Raw genomic sequence first — 15,328 nt, 5'->3', positions numbered from 1 at the left:
ATTAGCCTTGAGAAGCCTGAGTGGAAATGGGCCTCATCTCGCCTGGAGGGCAAAACCTCCTGGATTTTCTCGAGTTGCGGCAGGTGCCCTCGACTTACGACGGGGACCTCAGGGACCCTCTCTGGTGGCCTCAGGAAAGGCCAGTCCCCATGCGAGTTCCTCGGGGGCCTCTCGGGATTCCTCTCCCGTCCATGCCGGGGCCTAAGACCTTGTGTGGAGTCGGGGCCGGAACCTGAGGATTCCTCTCCAGTGCTGACATGGATCTTGGGGTACTTCTGGAGTCTCCCCAGGGGAGTCAGTCCTCGTCTCGAATGCGGGCATGCACTTGCGCTTTCCTCCAGAGCGGTAGCAGCAGTGTCATGCAGTCCACCGCGTGGATCAATGGATCTATGTTTTTCCCTCGAGTCTTTCCCTCGAGGATTTCCCACGAGGCTTTCCCACAGGGCTGTCCCACGTGCACATGTCGAGTGAGTCGATGCTCGGCTTGAACGTCAACGCAGTGCAGGGAAAACAGGTTCCTCTGGAATGGACTGACACATCTTGGGGACTCTTGGAATGGTGGCACGACCCTGGAGTTCCTCTCGCCTTTCCTGTGGAGAGCGCCTCCTCTTGAGATGCGACGGGAATGCCGGGAATTCTTTCCCTACGAAACAGGGAAAGGATCCCTCATCTCGAGCTAGGAGACGGAAACGGGGCTCCCCTGGATGTGTGCGGGACCCTCGTGCTTCCTCTCGAGTGGAGACGGCTATGTCGGGAACTTCTTGAGTTGCAGCAAGGGTGTGAAGGACCCTTTGGAAGTTCCAGTGGTTAGATGTGATTAGCCTGGAGTACCCTCAGCGGAAATGGGCCTCATCTCGCCTGGAGGGCAAAACCTCCTGGATTTTCTCGAGATGCGGAAGGTGCTGTCGACTTACGATGGGGACCTCAGGGACCCGCTCTGGTGGCCTCAGGAAAGGCCTGTCCCCATGCTAGTACCTCGGGGGCCTCTCGGGATTCCTCTCCCGTCCATTCCGGGGCCTAACACCTTGTGTGGAGTCGGGGCCGGAATCTGAGGATTCCTCTCCAGTGCTGACATGCATCTTGGGGTACTTCTAGAGGCTCCCCAGGGGAGTCAGTCCTCGTCTCGAATGCGGGCATGCACTTGCGCTTTAGTCAAGAGCTGTAGCAGCAGTGTCATGCAGTCCGCCGCGTGGATCAAAGGATCTATGGTTTTCCCTCGAGTCTTTCCCACGAGGCTTTCCCACGAGGCATTCCCAGAGGGCTGTCCCACGTGCACACGTGGTGGGAGTCGATCCTCGGCTTGAACGTCAAGGCAGTGAAGGGAAAACAGGTTCCTCTGGAATGGACTGACACATCTGGGGGACTCTTGGATTGGTGGCATGACCCTGGAGTTCCTCTCGCTTTTCCTGTGGAGAGCGCCTCCTCTTGAGATGCGAAGGGAACGCCGGGAATTCTTTCTCTACGAAACAGGGAAAGGATCCCTCATCTCGAGCTCGGAGGCGGAAACGGGGTTCCCCTGGATGTGTGCGGGACCCTCGTGCTTACTCTCCAGTGGAGACGGCTATGTCGGGGAACTTTTTGAGTTGCAACAAGGGTGTGAAGGACCCTTTGGAAGTTCCAGTGGTTAGATGTGATTAGCCTCGAGAAGCCTCAGGGGAAATGGGCCTCATCTCGCCTGGAGGGCAAAACCTCCTGGAGTTTCTCGAGTTGCGGCAGGTGCTCTCGACTAACGTCGGGGACATCATGGACCCGCTCTGGTGGCCTCAGGAAAGGCCTGTCGCCATGCCAGTTCCTCGGGGGCCTCTCTGGATTCCTCTCCCGTCGATGCCGGGGCCTAAGACCTTGTGTGGAGTCGGGGCCGGAACCTGAGGATTCCTCTCCAGTGCTGACATGGATCTTGGGGTACTTCTGGAGGCTCCCCAGGGGAGTCAGTCCTCGTCTCGAATGGGGGCATGCACTTGCGCTTTCCTCCAGAGCGGTAGCAGCAGTGTCACGCAGTCCGCCGCGTGGATCAAAGGATCTATGGTTTTTCCTCGAGTCTTTCCCACGAGGCTTTCCCACGAGGCTTTCCCACAGGGCTGTCAACGTGCACACATGGCGGGAGTCGATCCTCGGCTTGAACGTACAGGCAGTGCAGGGAAAACAGGTTCCTCTGGAATGTACTGACACATCTGGGGGACTCTTGGATTGGTGGCACGACCCTGGAGTTCCTCTCGCTTTTCCTGTTGAGAGCGCCTCCTCTTGAGATGCGACGGGAACGCCGGGAATTCTTTCCCTACGAAACAGGGAAAGGATCCCTCATCTCGAGCTAGGAGGCGGAAACGGGGTTCCCCTGGATGTGTGCGGGACGCTCCTGCTTCCTCTTCAGTAGAGACGGCTATGTCGGGGAAATTCTGGACTTGCATCAAGGGTGTGAAGGACCCTTTGGAAGTTCCAGTGGTTAGATGTGAATAGGCTCGAGAAGCCTCAGCGGTAATGGGCCTCATCTCGCCTGGAGGGCAAAACCTCCTGGAGTTTCTCGAGTTGCGGCAGGTGCTCTCGACTTACGATGGGGACCTCAGGGACCCGCTCTGGTGGCCTCAGGAAAGGCCAGTCGCCATGCGAGTTCCTCGGAGGCCTCTCGGGATTCTTCTCCCGTCGATGCCGGGGCCTAAGACCTTGTGTGGAGTCGGGGCCGGAACCTGAGGATTCCTCTCCAGATCTGACATGGATCTTGGGGTACTTCTGGAGTCTCCCCAGGGGAGTCAGTCCTCGTCTCGAATGCGGGCATGCTCTTGCGCTTTAGTCAAGAGCGGTGGCAGCAGTGTCACGCAGTCCGCCGCGTGGATCAAACGATCTAACGTTTTCCCTCGAGTCTTTCCCACGAGGCTTTCCCACGAGGCTGTCCCACAGGGCTGTCCCACGTGCACACGTGGTGGGAGTCGATCCTCGGCTTGACCGTCAAGGCAGTGCAGGGAAAACAGGTTCTTCTGGAATGGACTGACACATCTGCGGGACTCTTGGAATGGTGGCACGACCCTGGACTTCCTCTCGCCTTTCCTGTGGAGAGCGCCTCCTCTTGAGATGCGACGGGGACGCCGGGAATTCTTTCCCTACGAAACAGGGAAAGGATCCCTCATCTCGAGCTAGGAGGCGGAAACTGGGCTCCCCTGGATGTGTGCGGGACCCTCGTGCTTCCTCTCGAGTGGAAACGGCTATGTCGGGGAACTTCTTGAGTTGCAGCAAGGGTGTGAAGGACCCTTTGGAAGTTCCAGTGGTTAGATGTGATTAGCCTCGAGAAGCCTCAGCGGAAATGGGCCTCATATCGCCTGGAGGGCAAAACTTCCTGGATTTTCTCGATTTGCGGCAGGTGCTCTCGACTTACGACGGGGACCTCAGGGACACGCTCTGGTGGCCTCAGGAAAGGCCAGACCCCATGCAAGTTCCTCGGGGGCCTCTCGGGATTCCTCTCCCGTCGATGCTGGGGCCTAAGACCTTGTGTGGAGTCGGAGCCGGAACCTGAGGATTCCTCTCCAGTGCTGACATGGATCTTGGGGTCCTTCTGGAGTCACCCCAGGGGAGTTAGTCCTCGTCTCAAATGCGGGCATGCACTTGAGCTTTCCTCTAGAGCGGTAGCAGCTGTGTCACGCATTCCACCGCGTGGATCAAGGGATCTATGGCTTTTCCTTGAGGCTTTCCCACGAGGCTTTCCCACAGGGCTGTCCCACGTGCACACGTGGTGGGAGTCGATCCTCGGCTTGAACGTCAAGGCAGTGCAGGGAAAACAGGTTCCTCTGGAATGGACTGACACATCTGGGGGAGTCTTGGAACGGTGGCACGACCCTGGAGTTCCTCTCGCCTTTCCTGTGGAGAGCGCCTCCTCTTGAGATGCGACGGGAACGCCAGGAATTCTTTCCCTACGAAACAGGGAAAGGATCCCTCATCTCGAGCTAGGAGGTGGAAACGGGGCTCCCCTGGATGTGTGCGGGACCCTCGTGCTTCCTCTCGAGTGGAGAGGGGTATGTCGGGGAACTTCTTGAGTTGCAGCAAGGGTGTGAAGGACCCTTTGGAAGTTCCAGTGGTTAGATGTGATTAGCCTCGAGAAGCCTCAGCGGAAATAGGCCTCATCTCGCCTGGAGGGCAAAACCTCCTGGATTTTCTCGAGTTGCTGCATGTGCTCTCGACTTACGACGGGGACCTCAGGGACCCACTCTGGTGGCCTCAGGAAAGGCCAGTCCCCATGCGAGTTCCTCGGGGGCCTCTCGGGATTCCTCTACCGTCGATGCCGGGGCCGAAGACCTTGTGTGGAGTCGGGCCGGAACCTGAGGATTCCTCTCCAGTGCTGACATGGATCTTGGGGTACTTCTGGAGTCTCCCCAGGGGAGTCAGTCCTCGTCTCGAATGCGGGCATGCACTTGCGCTTTCCTCCAGAGCGGTAGCAGCAGTTTCACGTAGTCCGCCGCGTGGATCAAAGGATCTATGGTTTTCCCTCGATTCTTTCCCACGAGGCTTTCCCACGAGGCTTTCCCACAGGGCTGTCCCACGTGCACAAGTGGTGGGAGTCGATCCTCGGCTTGAACGTCATGGCAGTGCAGGGAAAACAGGTTCCTCTGGAATGGCCTGACACATCTGGGGGACTCTGGGAATGGTGGCACTATCCTGGAGTTCCTCTCGCCTTTCCTGTGGAGAGAGCCTTCTCTTGAGATGCGACGGGAACGCCCAGAATTTTTCCCGACCAAACCGGGAAAGGATCCCTCATATGGAGCTACGAGGCGGAAATGGCGCTCCCCTGGATGTGTGCGGGACCCTCGTGCTTCCTCTAGAGTGGAGAGGGGTATGTCGGGGAACTTCTTGAGTTGCAGCAAGGATGTGAAGGACCTTTTGGAAGTTCCAGAGGTTAGGTGTGATTAGCCTCGAGAAGCCGCAGCGCACATGTGCCTCATCTAGCCTGGAGGGGAGATCCTCCTGGATTTTCCCGAGTTGCGGCAGGTGCTCTAGTGTTACGACGGAGACCTAAGGGACCCGCTCTGGTGGCCTCAGGCCTGGCCAGACCCCATTCGAGCTTCTCGGGGACCTCTCGGGATTCCTCTCCCGTCGATGCCGGGGCCTAAGACCTTGTGTGGAGTCGGGGCCGGAACCTGAGGATTCCTCTCCAGTGCTGACATGGTTCTTGGGGTACTTCTGGACTCTCCCCAGTGGAGTCAGTCCTTGTCTCGAATGGGGGCATGCACGTGCGCTTTCCTCCAGAGCAGTAGCAGCAGTTTCACGCTTCCCGTCACGTCGTTCATGGGATCTGTGGGTTTCCCTCGAGGTTTTCCCACAAGGCTTTCCCATGAGGCTTTCCCACAGGGCTGTCCCATGTGCCACCGTGGTGTGAGTCGATCTGCAGCGTTAAAGTCGAGGCAGTAGAGGGAAAACACCTTCCTCTGGTATGGACTGGGACATCTGGGGGACTCTGAGAATGGTGGCACGACCCTGGAGTTCCTCTCGCCTTTCCTGTGGAGAGCGCCTCCTCTTGAGATGCGACAGGAACGCCCAGAATTCTTTCCCGACCAAGCAGGGAAAGGATCCCTCATCTGGAACTACAATGCGGAAACGGGGCTCCTCTTGATGTGGGCGGGACCATTGTGCTTCCTCTAGAGTGGACAGGGGTAGTCGGGGAACTTCTTGAGTTGCAGCAAGGGTGTGAAGGACCTTTTGGAAGTTCCAGAGGTTAGTTGTGATTAGTGTCGAGAAGCATCGGCGGAAATGGGCCTCATTTCCCCTGGAGGGGAGTACCTCCTGGATTTTCTCGAGTTGCGGCAGGTGCTCTCGTCTTACGACGGTGACTTAAGGCACCCGCTCTGGTGGCCTCAGGACTGGCCAGTCCCCATTCGAGTTGCTCGGGGGCCGCTCGGGATTCCTCTCCCTTCGATCCGGGGCCTAAGACCTTGTGTGGGGTCGGAGGCGGAACCTGAGGATTCCTCTCCAGTGCTGACATGGATCTTGCGGTACTTCTGGAGTCTGCCCAGGAGAGTCAGTCCTCGTCTCGAGAGGGGGCATTCACGTGTGCTTTCCTCCCGAGCTGTAGTAGCAGTGTCACGCTTCCCGTCGTGTCGATCATGGGATCTGTGGCTTTCTCTCGAGGCTTTCCCAGGAGGCTTTCCTACGAGGCTTTCCCACAGGGCTGTCTCACGTGCCACTGTGGTGTGAGTCGATCCTCGGCGTGAAAGTCGAGGCAGTGCAGGGAAAAGAGGTTCCTCTGGAATGGACTGGGACATCTGGGGGACTCTTGGAATGGTGGCACGACCCTGGAGTTCCTCTCGCCTTTCCTGTGGAGAGCGCCTGCTCTTGAGATGCGACGGGAACGCCGGGAATTCTTTCCCGACCAAGCAGGGAAAGGATCCCTCATCTCGAGCTACGAGGTGGAAACGGGGCTCCTCTGGATGTGGACCGAACCTCGTGCTTTCTTTCGACTGGAGATGGGTATGTCGGGGATCTTCTTGAGTTGCAGTAAGGGTGTCAAGGACCCTTTGGAAGTTCCAGAGGTTAGATATGATTAGCCTCGAGACGCCTCAGCCAAAATGGGCCACATCTCGCCTGGAGGGTTGAACCTCCTTGTTTTCTCGAGTTGCGGCTTGTGCTCTCGACTTACGACGGGGACCTCATGGACCCGCTCTGTGGCCTCAGGATAGGTCATTCCCCATGCGAGTTGCTCGGTGGCCTCTGAGGATTCCTCGCCCGTCAATGCAGGCGCCTAAGACCTTGTATGGAGTCGGACCAGAACCTGAGGATTCCTCTCCCGGGCTGACATGGATCTTGGCGTACTTCTGGAGTCTCCCAAGGGGCGTCAGACCTCGTCTCGAGTGGGGTCATGCACGTGTGCTTTCCTCCTGAACAGTAGCAGCAGTTTCTCGCTTCCCGTCTCGTGGATCAAGGGATCTGTGTCTTTCCCTCGAGGCTTTTCCATGGGGCTTTCCCACAGGGCTATTCCACGTGCCACCATGCAGTGCTGGGAAAACAGGAACCTCCTTCCCAAATAGGGGGTACACTGTCCCCTTGGGCGTGTATCTCCAGGGCATTCGCGCTTGGGGGTTGCCCACGGATGTTGGCCTCAGGCTCCACATGAGAAAAGCTCCTAATGGCATTAGCTGCCGGTCCAGATGCTGGCCCCTCAGGTCTCTGGCCGCAGCCTTGGGCTCCAGGCAACTCAAAGCCCTCGGGGCTGGCGCTCTGGGACTGCTGTAGGGAAAGGGCGCCAGGAGCCCACGGAGGAGTTGGGGAGGCGCAGGGGGCATATGGAGGCGAGGACAGCGTGGGATCTAGGTGGAGGCGCTGGAGAGAGCGTTCGTTGTCCCGGAATGCCTCGGAGGAGCCAGCGGGGGACAGTCCAGGCCCAGGGACCTGTGGTATGTGAAAAGGTGGGAAACCCCAGAACAAGGCAGGCTGGGAAAGGGGGCGTGGGCGGCCAATTCAAAGGGACCTAGGGGGCGTTTCCTGGGCGGTGAGCTCCCTTGGCACTGCTGAGGGCCCCTGATTGATCCACCCGGGGTTGATCCCACCATCCGCTGCGAGGGATGGCCACAAACCAAAGCCCCCGAACTGCCCACCCACGCCAACGGGGATCTTGGCGGTCCGGGGCACAGCTGTGCCCGGGAAAAGCCCACTCACTCCACGGGACTCCGTCCAGGGTCTCTGCTTGGAAAGAGGCCAGGGGCGGCCCCCTCCATCTACGCACCCAAACCCTATTGACGTCAATGGGGGCGGAGACGCCTCCCGCTCTCCAGAGTCCTGGGCTGCTGGGTCCCCGCCCACTCGGCCAGCAGTCTGCAGTGCTCCCGTGTGCCTCTCCCACCATGTCTCCGTGCGGCTCCTCCAGCACCTCAAGCGGTACGTTTGCCCTCGGTCCCTGGGGTCGGATCACGTCTCAGGGGATTTGCGGGTGGCCCGGGCAAGGGCTCTCGGCCCACGTGTCGACCCCCCTTCCCGCCCGAGAACGGCGGGGACCCATCGGCCGGGCCTGGGGTTCCCAGGCGTCAGGTGTGCCCAAAGTTGGAGGGCGTGGCATCGTTCGTTCATCTTGCTCCTTTGGCACACACATGGCTTCTCCGTTCTCTTTTCTGGGAAGACAGTGTTGTTTTAGGGGGTGCGCTGCGGGGGTCGGGGGCCGGTGGGAGCGGGTGCTGTGCTGGGATGAGGCCCTTTATCCTCACATCTTCCTGTGGGAACGGGAGTCGGGGAGCTCTGTGGCCTTGCCGCCTTCAGTGGCTTCCTCTGCACAGGGGCCTAGTGCCTTCTGCCTTCTGTCAGGCGTTACGGGGTTTGGGCTTCACTTTGGCGGCCTTGGCCTTGGCCCTGGCCTGAGCCTTGGCCTTACCCTTGGCGTTGCCCTTGCCCTTGCCCTTGGCCTTCGGCTTGGCCTTCCCTAGGCCTTGTCCTTGGCCTTACCTTGTCCTTGCCCTTCCCTTTTCCTTGCCCTTAAACTTAAACTTGACTTTGACTTTGACCTTGAACTTGAACTTGACCTTGAACTTGAACTTGAACTTGACCTTGACCTTAACCTTGAACTTGACCTTGACTTTGACCTTGAACTTGAACTTGACCTTGAACTTGAACTTGAACTTGACCAACAACGGCAGTCCAGATTTGCTCAGAGCACCGGAGGTCCACAGGCAGGGCTGTGTATCTCCCCTTCCCTTTGTGATCATTGCAAAGACATTCCTAGCTGATAGCGGGAGTGCCCATGAAGAAGCAAGCAGTGGGAGTGTGTTTGACACGACTGTGTGCCTCAACTCCACAAGGGGCCTTTCCTCTCGAAGTAGGCCCCATGTCCCCTTGGGGAGGGTGTCATGCCTCTTTTCTCCACACTTCCAAAGGGTGGAGCAAAGCTCGCTCTGTCAGAGGTACAAAAACAGCAATTGAATGGATTTTCAAGCTCTTGCTAGGCTGCACCCTTTCAGGGCCCACTTTACTGAAACAGGTGCTCTGTGGCCCCCGGTTGGGTATGCAGGTTCACAAACAGGGTGAGATCCTGTCCAAGCCAACAATTTTCCTGAAAGACCTAGGCTCACTAAAGCTCTCCTCCAGAGCAAAGGGGATAGAGGAGATGTATGGAGGAGTCTTTGCCTTTCCCTGTGAGTGTGGGGCTACTCCCTACGGCCCCAAGCTCAGGGATAACTGCCTCTAAGAAAGGAATGGCAAGAAGCGCTAATCTTGGAGGTTGGGACAGGGAGTTCGCAGCATGTGGGGAAAGAAAGACTTCTTCGGGGAAGAAGAGGCAACCACCGGGGGTGTGTTCGCAAGCCTCTATTTGGAAGGAACACGTTTGCTTATACAACTCAAGACCTCCAGATCTGCTCAGAGGACTGAAGTTCCAGAGACAGGGCCATGTATCTCCCCTTCCCTTTGAGATCCTTGCCAAGACATTCCTAGCAGATTGTCGGAGTGCCCATGAAGAAGCAAGCAGCGGGAGTGTGCTTGACATCACTGGCTGCCTACCTGGGCTCAGCTCCTCAAGGGGCCTTTCTCTCCTGGTAGGCCCTATGTCCCCTTTGGGAGAGGGTTGTGCCCTCTTCCCTCCACACTGCCAAAGGGTGGAGGTGGAGCAAACTCGTTCTCTCCGAGGTAAAAGAAAGACAAATTGGATGGATCTTTAAGCTCTTGCTATGCTGCACCCCTCCAGGACCCACTCGAGCAAAACAGGTGCCCTGTGGCCCCTAGGTCGGGTATGCAGGTTCACACACCGGGTGTGATCCCGTCAAAGCCAAGAATTTTCCTGACAGACCTAGGCTCACTAGAGCTCTCCTCCAGAGGAAAGGGGACAGAAAAGATGTGTGTGTGGAGGTGGCTCTGCCTTTCCAGGTCCCAATCTCAGGGATAACTGCCCCTAAGAAAGGAACTGCTGCTGCTGCTGCTGCTGCTGCTGCTGCTGCTGCTGCTGCTGCTAAGTTGGTTCAGTCGTGTTCGACTCTGTGCGACGCCATAGATGGTAGCCCACTAGGCTCCCCCGTCCCTGGGATTCTCCAGGCAAGAACAGTAAGTGGGTTGCCATTGCCTTCTCCAATGCATGAAAGTGAAAATGAAAGTGCAGTCGCTCAGTCGTGTCCGACCCTCAGCGACCCCATGGACTGCAGCCTACCAGGCTTCTCTGTCCATAGGATTTTCTGAAAGGAACTGCAAGAAGCACTTTTCCAGGAGGCTGGGAAAGGGAGTTTGCAGGATGTGGGGAAAGAGAGCCTCCTTCGGGGAAGAATAGGCGGCCACTTGTTTTGTGTTGCAAACCTCTATTTGGAAGGAACAGGTTAGCTTATACAAAGGGAGACCTCCAGATCTGCTCAGAGGACCGAAGTTGCAGAGGCAGGTCGGTGTATCTTCCCTTCACTTTGCGATCCTTGCAAAGACATTCCTTGCTGCTAGATGACTCAGCAAGGGCCTTTGAGACTGTTGTTTTCTTTCCTAGGTTCAAAGATTCCTTCAGTTCCTAATATAGATATCCTAGAAATGATATGACATCCGTGAAAATCTGATATGTCCTGGTCAAATGCTGTCAGTTATCATTCTAGTTATCATATTAAAGCATTTCAAGTCGCAGCAGTGACCAGATGACATTGTCAATTTCTATTTCATCAGGTTTTAACCATGTCCTCTGTGGTTTCACACTGATGCCTTTGCAGAAATACTGCTACTTCAAGATACATGGAAAATACTTTTTTTAAGCTTACTGATAATTTGTTTGTTTGTTTGCTTGTCTTCTGGTAAGCTGCTACCAGATGGAATTTAGTCTCCTCTCTAGGTTAAGAGAACTAAGTTTTCTTAGAATGCAATTTTTGATCACAGACTATGAGTTTCTCTACCTTTCATTGATTTATAATTGTTTTCATCATCTGTTTTTTTACTTCGGTAAAGTAAATAAGCCTTATTTAAGATTTTGGTACATGTAGGATGGACTAAGCTTTCCCCACCCTTGCAAGTTCCCTTAACCCTTCAGATTCTTCTCGTGGGACCAAGATCTCACTTTCCTCCAGAGGGACAATCCAAGCTTTTTATCAGTTGATCTGCCCCTGACATCAGAGTCAAGTTGAGCACGAGTTGGCCTATAATTTAGGCATGAAACTATGACTACATAAAGAAAAGGTGACTTTATGATTCAGGGATGGCCATGATATGCCTTGCACTTCAGAGAAAATGGGTTAAAATGATTTTTTTTTCCTTCAAAACTGCACACCCAGTTCTTTCAGCATATGCAATTGAAAACATCTAGTCATTAGGTCAGTTTTCATTCCAATCCCAAAGAAAGGCAATGACAAACACTATTCAAGCTGCTGCACAATTGCACTCATCTCACACACTAGTAAAGTAATGCTCAAAATTCTCCAAGTTCACATGAACTGTGAACTTCCAGATGTTCAAGAGGGATTTAAAAAATGCAGAGAAACCAGAGATCAAATTGCCAACATCCACTGGATCATTGAAAAAGCAAGAGAGTTCCGGAAAAAAAAAACCATCTATTTCTGCTTTATTGACAATGCCAAAGCCTTTGACTGTGTGGATCACAAGAAACTGGGAAAAATTCTGAAAGAGATGGGAATACCAGACCACCTGACCTGTCTCTTGAGAAACCTGTATGCAGGTCAGGAAGAAACAGTTCGAACTGGACATGGAACAACAGACTGGTTCTACATAGGAAAAGGAACATGTCAAGGCTGTATATTGTCACCCTGCTTATTTAACTTATATGCAGAGTACAGCATGAGAAACACTGGGCTGGAGGAAGCACACGCTGGAATCAAGGTTGCTGGGAGAAATATCAATAATCTCAGATATTCAGATGACACCACCCTTATGGCAGAAAGTGAAGAAGAGCTAAAGAGTCTCCTGATGAAAGTGAAAGAGGAGAGTGAAAAAGTTAGCTTAAAGCTCAGCATTCAGAAAACTACAATCATTGCATCCAGTCTCATCACTTCATGGCAAATAGATGGGAAAACATTGGAAACAGCAGCAGACTATTTTGGGGGGCTTGGAAATCACTGCAGGTGATGGCTGCCTCCATGAACTTAAAACATATTTATGACTTGGAAGAAAAGTGATGACCAAACTAGACAGCATATTAAAAAGCCGAGACGTTGCTTTGCCAACAAAGACCCATCCGGTCAAGGCTATGGTTTTTCCATATGTCATGGATGGATATGAAAGATGTACTATAAAGAAAGTGACAGCTGAAAATTTGATGCTTTTGTACAGTGGTGTTGGAGAAGATGCTTGTAGGTCGCTTAGACTACAAGGAGACGCAACCACTCCATCCTAAAGGAAATCAGGTCTGAATATCCATTGGAAGGACTAATACTGAACCTGAAACTCCAATACTTTGGCCACTTGATGTGAAGAGCTGACTCACTTGGAAGTTGCTTTGATTTGCCTATGAGTGTGGGAGCCCTCCCTGGGCAAAGGGCCTCAGGGGTCATTGCCACTGAATCATGACATCCAAGCAAGCGCATTCCAGCTGTGTGACATGCAGGAAGCAGGAGACTGGGAAAACTGTCTTCCTTAGAGGAAGGAAAGTCATCCACAGAGAGTGTGTTTTCAGGCCTCTCTTTGCGGCAAGTGTTTTGCTTCTCAGACATCAGAGCTGCAGGCTTGCTCTGAGGGCCTCAATTCCAGAGTCAGGGCTGTGTGTCTCACTGCACTTTCCAAGCATTGCAGACACATTCCTAGGTTGGAGCAGTGCTTCCCATGAGAAAGAAGCCTCGGGAGTGTGTCTGAGCGGGCTGAGTGCCATGCTAGGGTCACCTAGTCGAGGGCACCTTGCACATCCAATGGGCCCCAGGCGAGTAGCTATGGACCGGCCCCTCGGTTGAGATATCCCAAAGCAGGGAACAAAGCTAGCTCTGTCAGGAGGAGGAAAACAGCAATGGGATGGATTTTCAAGCAGTTGCTAAGTCACACCACGTGAGGGCTCCGCGGGAAAGAAATGCGAATTTTGGCCTCTAGGCCCAGTATCCAGATGTGTGCACAGGATATTTTCCCCACAGGATCCAAGAATGTTCCAGACAGACCTAAGCTCACTAGCTCTCTCCTGCAGAGGAAATGAAATATTGTTGCTGAACCACGAAAAGATGCTGGGATTCTTGGCTTATGGAGGAGAAGAATTCAATCCAGGGCCCAAGATGAGGCTTGATTGCTCAGAGCTTTTGTGCAATCGAGTTTTATTCAAGTAGAAAGGAGATAGAGAAAGCTTCTGACAGAGACATCACAAGGGGCAGAAAGTGTACCCCCTTGCTAGTGTTAGTAATGGAGTTATATACTCTCCAATAAGTTATTACAACGAACAAAAGAATGTCTGGAGGTTGTAAAGACTCACTAGACCTACTCCCATCATTTACATTTTAAGATAACAGGATTAGCCAGAAGGTTTTTCCAGAGACCGTCCTCAAGAAGGATGCATGATTGTTATATAATCCTAAGGAATGTAGAGGGAAAAAAAGTGTGCCCTTTCTTCCTCCTTGAGAATTCTAGACCCCTCTCTCCTTGGGGACCCTTGAACTTCTTATAAACCTGCCTTGGCAATGACTCTCTCCGAAACATGATTGAACAGCCGTTTGGAGCTTCCTTTGACTTTCCCTGGGAGGGAGGGAGCCCTCCCTGAGCACAGGGCCTCAGGGGCCATGGCCAATGAAAACTAATCTCCCAGTAAGTGCTTTTCAGCCCTGTGTGACTCTCAGCCCACAGGAGGCTGAGAAAACTCTCTTCCTTGGAGGAAGGAAAGGCAGCCCAAGAGTGTGTTTTCAGGCCTGTATCTTGCAGCAAGTGTTTGGCTTGTTAGACATAAGACCTGCAGGCCTGCTCCAACAGACTCCATTCCAGAATCAGGGCCTTGTGTCTCCCTGCAGTTTCCTGGCCTCGCAAACACATTCCTAGGTGAGAGCAGTCCTGCCCATGGGGAAGCAGGCTGCGGGAGTGTGTCTGAGGGGGCCAGGTGCCATGCTGGGGTCACCTGGTCGAGGGCACCTTGCACCTCCAATGGACCCCAGGCAAGGAGTTGCAGGCCACCACCTTGCTTCTGAAATCCCAAAGTGGGGAGCAAAGCTCGCTCTGTCAGAGGGAAGAAAACAGCAACAGGATGGATTTTCAAGCAGTTGCTAGGCTGTACTGCGTTAGGGCTCCAAGGAAGAAAAATGCAGATGTTAGCCCCTACGACTGGTATCCAGGTGGGCTCCCAGGATGATTTCCCCGCAGGATCCAAGAACGTTCCAGACAGACCTGGGCTCACTAGCTCCCTCCTGCAGAGGAAACATGATAGAACAGCTGTTTGGAGGTTGCTTTGACTTCCCCTGGGAGGGTAGGATCCCTCCCTGGGTGCAGGGCCTCAGGGGCCATTGCCGCTGAGAAATGCCCTCTAAGCCAGACCTTTCCAGCCTTGTATGACTCAGCACGGAGGAGACTGGAAAAGCTATCTTCCTTGGAGGAAGGAAAGGCAGCCCCAGAGAGTGTGTTTTCACACCTGTATCTCGCAGCAAGCGTTTGCCGTCTCAGACGTCAGACCTCCAGGCCTGCTCCAACGGCCTCAGTTCCAGAGTCAGGGCCGTGTGTCTCCCTGCATTTTCTGAGCCTTGGGAACACATTCCTAGGTCAGAACAGTCCTGCCCATGGGGAAGGAGGCTGCGGGAGTGTGTCTGAGGGGGTCGGGTGCCATGCTGGGGTCCAATAGACCTGGTACCTCCAATAGACCCCAGGACAACAGCGGTGGGGCTCCCCCTGGCTTCCGAAATGCCAAAGCGAGAAGCAAAGCTAGCTCTATCAGAAGGAAGAAAAGAGCAATTAGATGGATGTTCAGGCTGTTGCTGGGCCGCACCACTTCAGGTTTCCCCCCGAGAGGAGCAGGCGCCCTGTGGCCCCTAGGTCCCATATGCAGGTTAACACACAGGATGTGTCCCCATAGGAGCCAAGAATTTTCCTGACAGACCTAGGCTCACTAGAGCTCTCCTACAGGGCAAAAGGGATAGAACAGACTGTGGATGTGACTCTGCCTTTCCCAGCGAGCATGGGGCCCTCCCTACGGCCCCGGGCTCCAGGGAAAATTGTCCCTGAAAAATGACCTCCAAGAAGCGCTTTTCCAGCAGGCTGGGATGCAGAGTTCACAGGATGTGGGGAAAGTGATCGTCCTTCAGGGAAGAAGAGGCAGCCACCCAGTGTGTGTTTGCAAGCCTGTATTTGGAAGAAACTGGTTTGCTTCTTCAAGGGGAGACCTCCAGGTCTGCTCAGAGGACCGAAATTCCAGAGGCAGCACCATGCATCTCCCCTGTCCTTTCTGAGCCTTGGAAAGACATTCCTAGCTTATAGCGGTATTGCTCATGAAGAAGCAGGATGCAGGAAT

Source organism: Ovis canadensis, chromosome 9 (assembly GCF_042477335.2).
Source record: "Ovis canadensis isolate MfBH-ARS-UI-01 breed Bighorn chromosome 9, ARS-UI_OviCan_v2, whole genome shotgun sequence".
Lineage (NCBI taxonomy): Eukaryota > Metazoa > Chordata > Mammalia > Artiodactyla > Bovidae > Ovis > Ovis canadensis.
The sequence above is the reverse complement of the archived record's forward strand: the minus strand, read 5'-3'. Positions refer to the sequence as shown.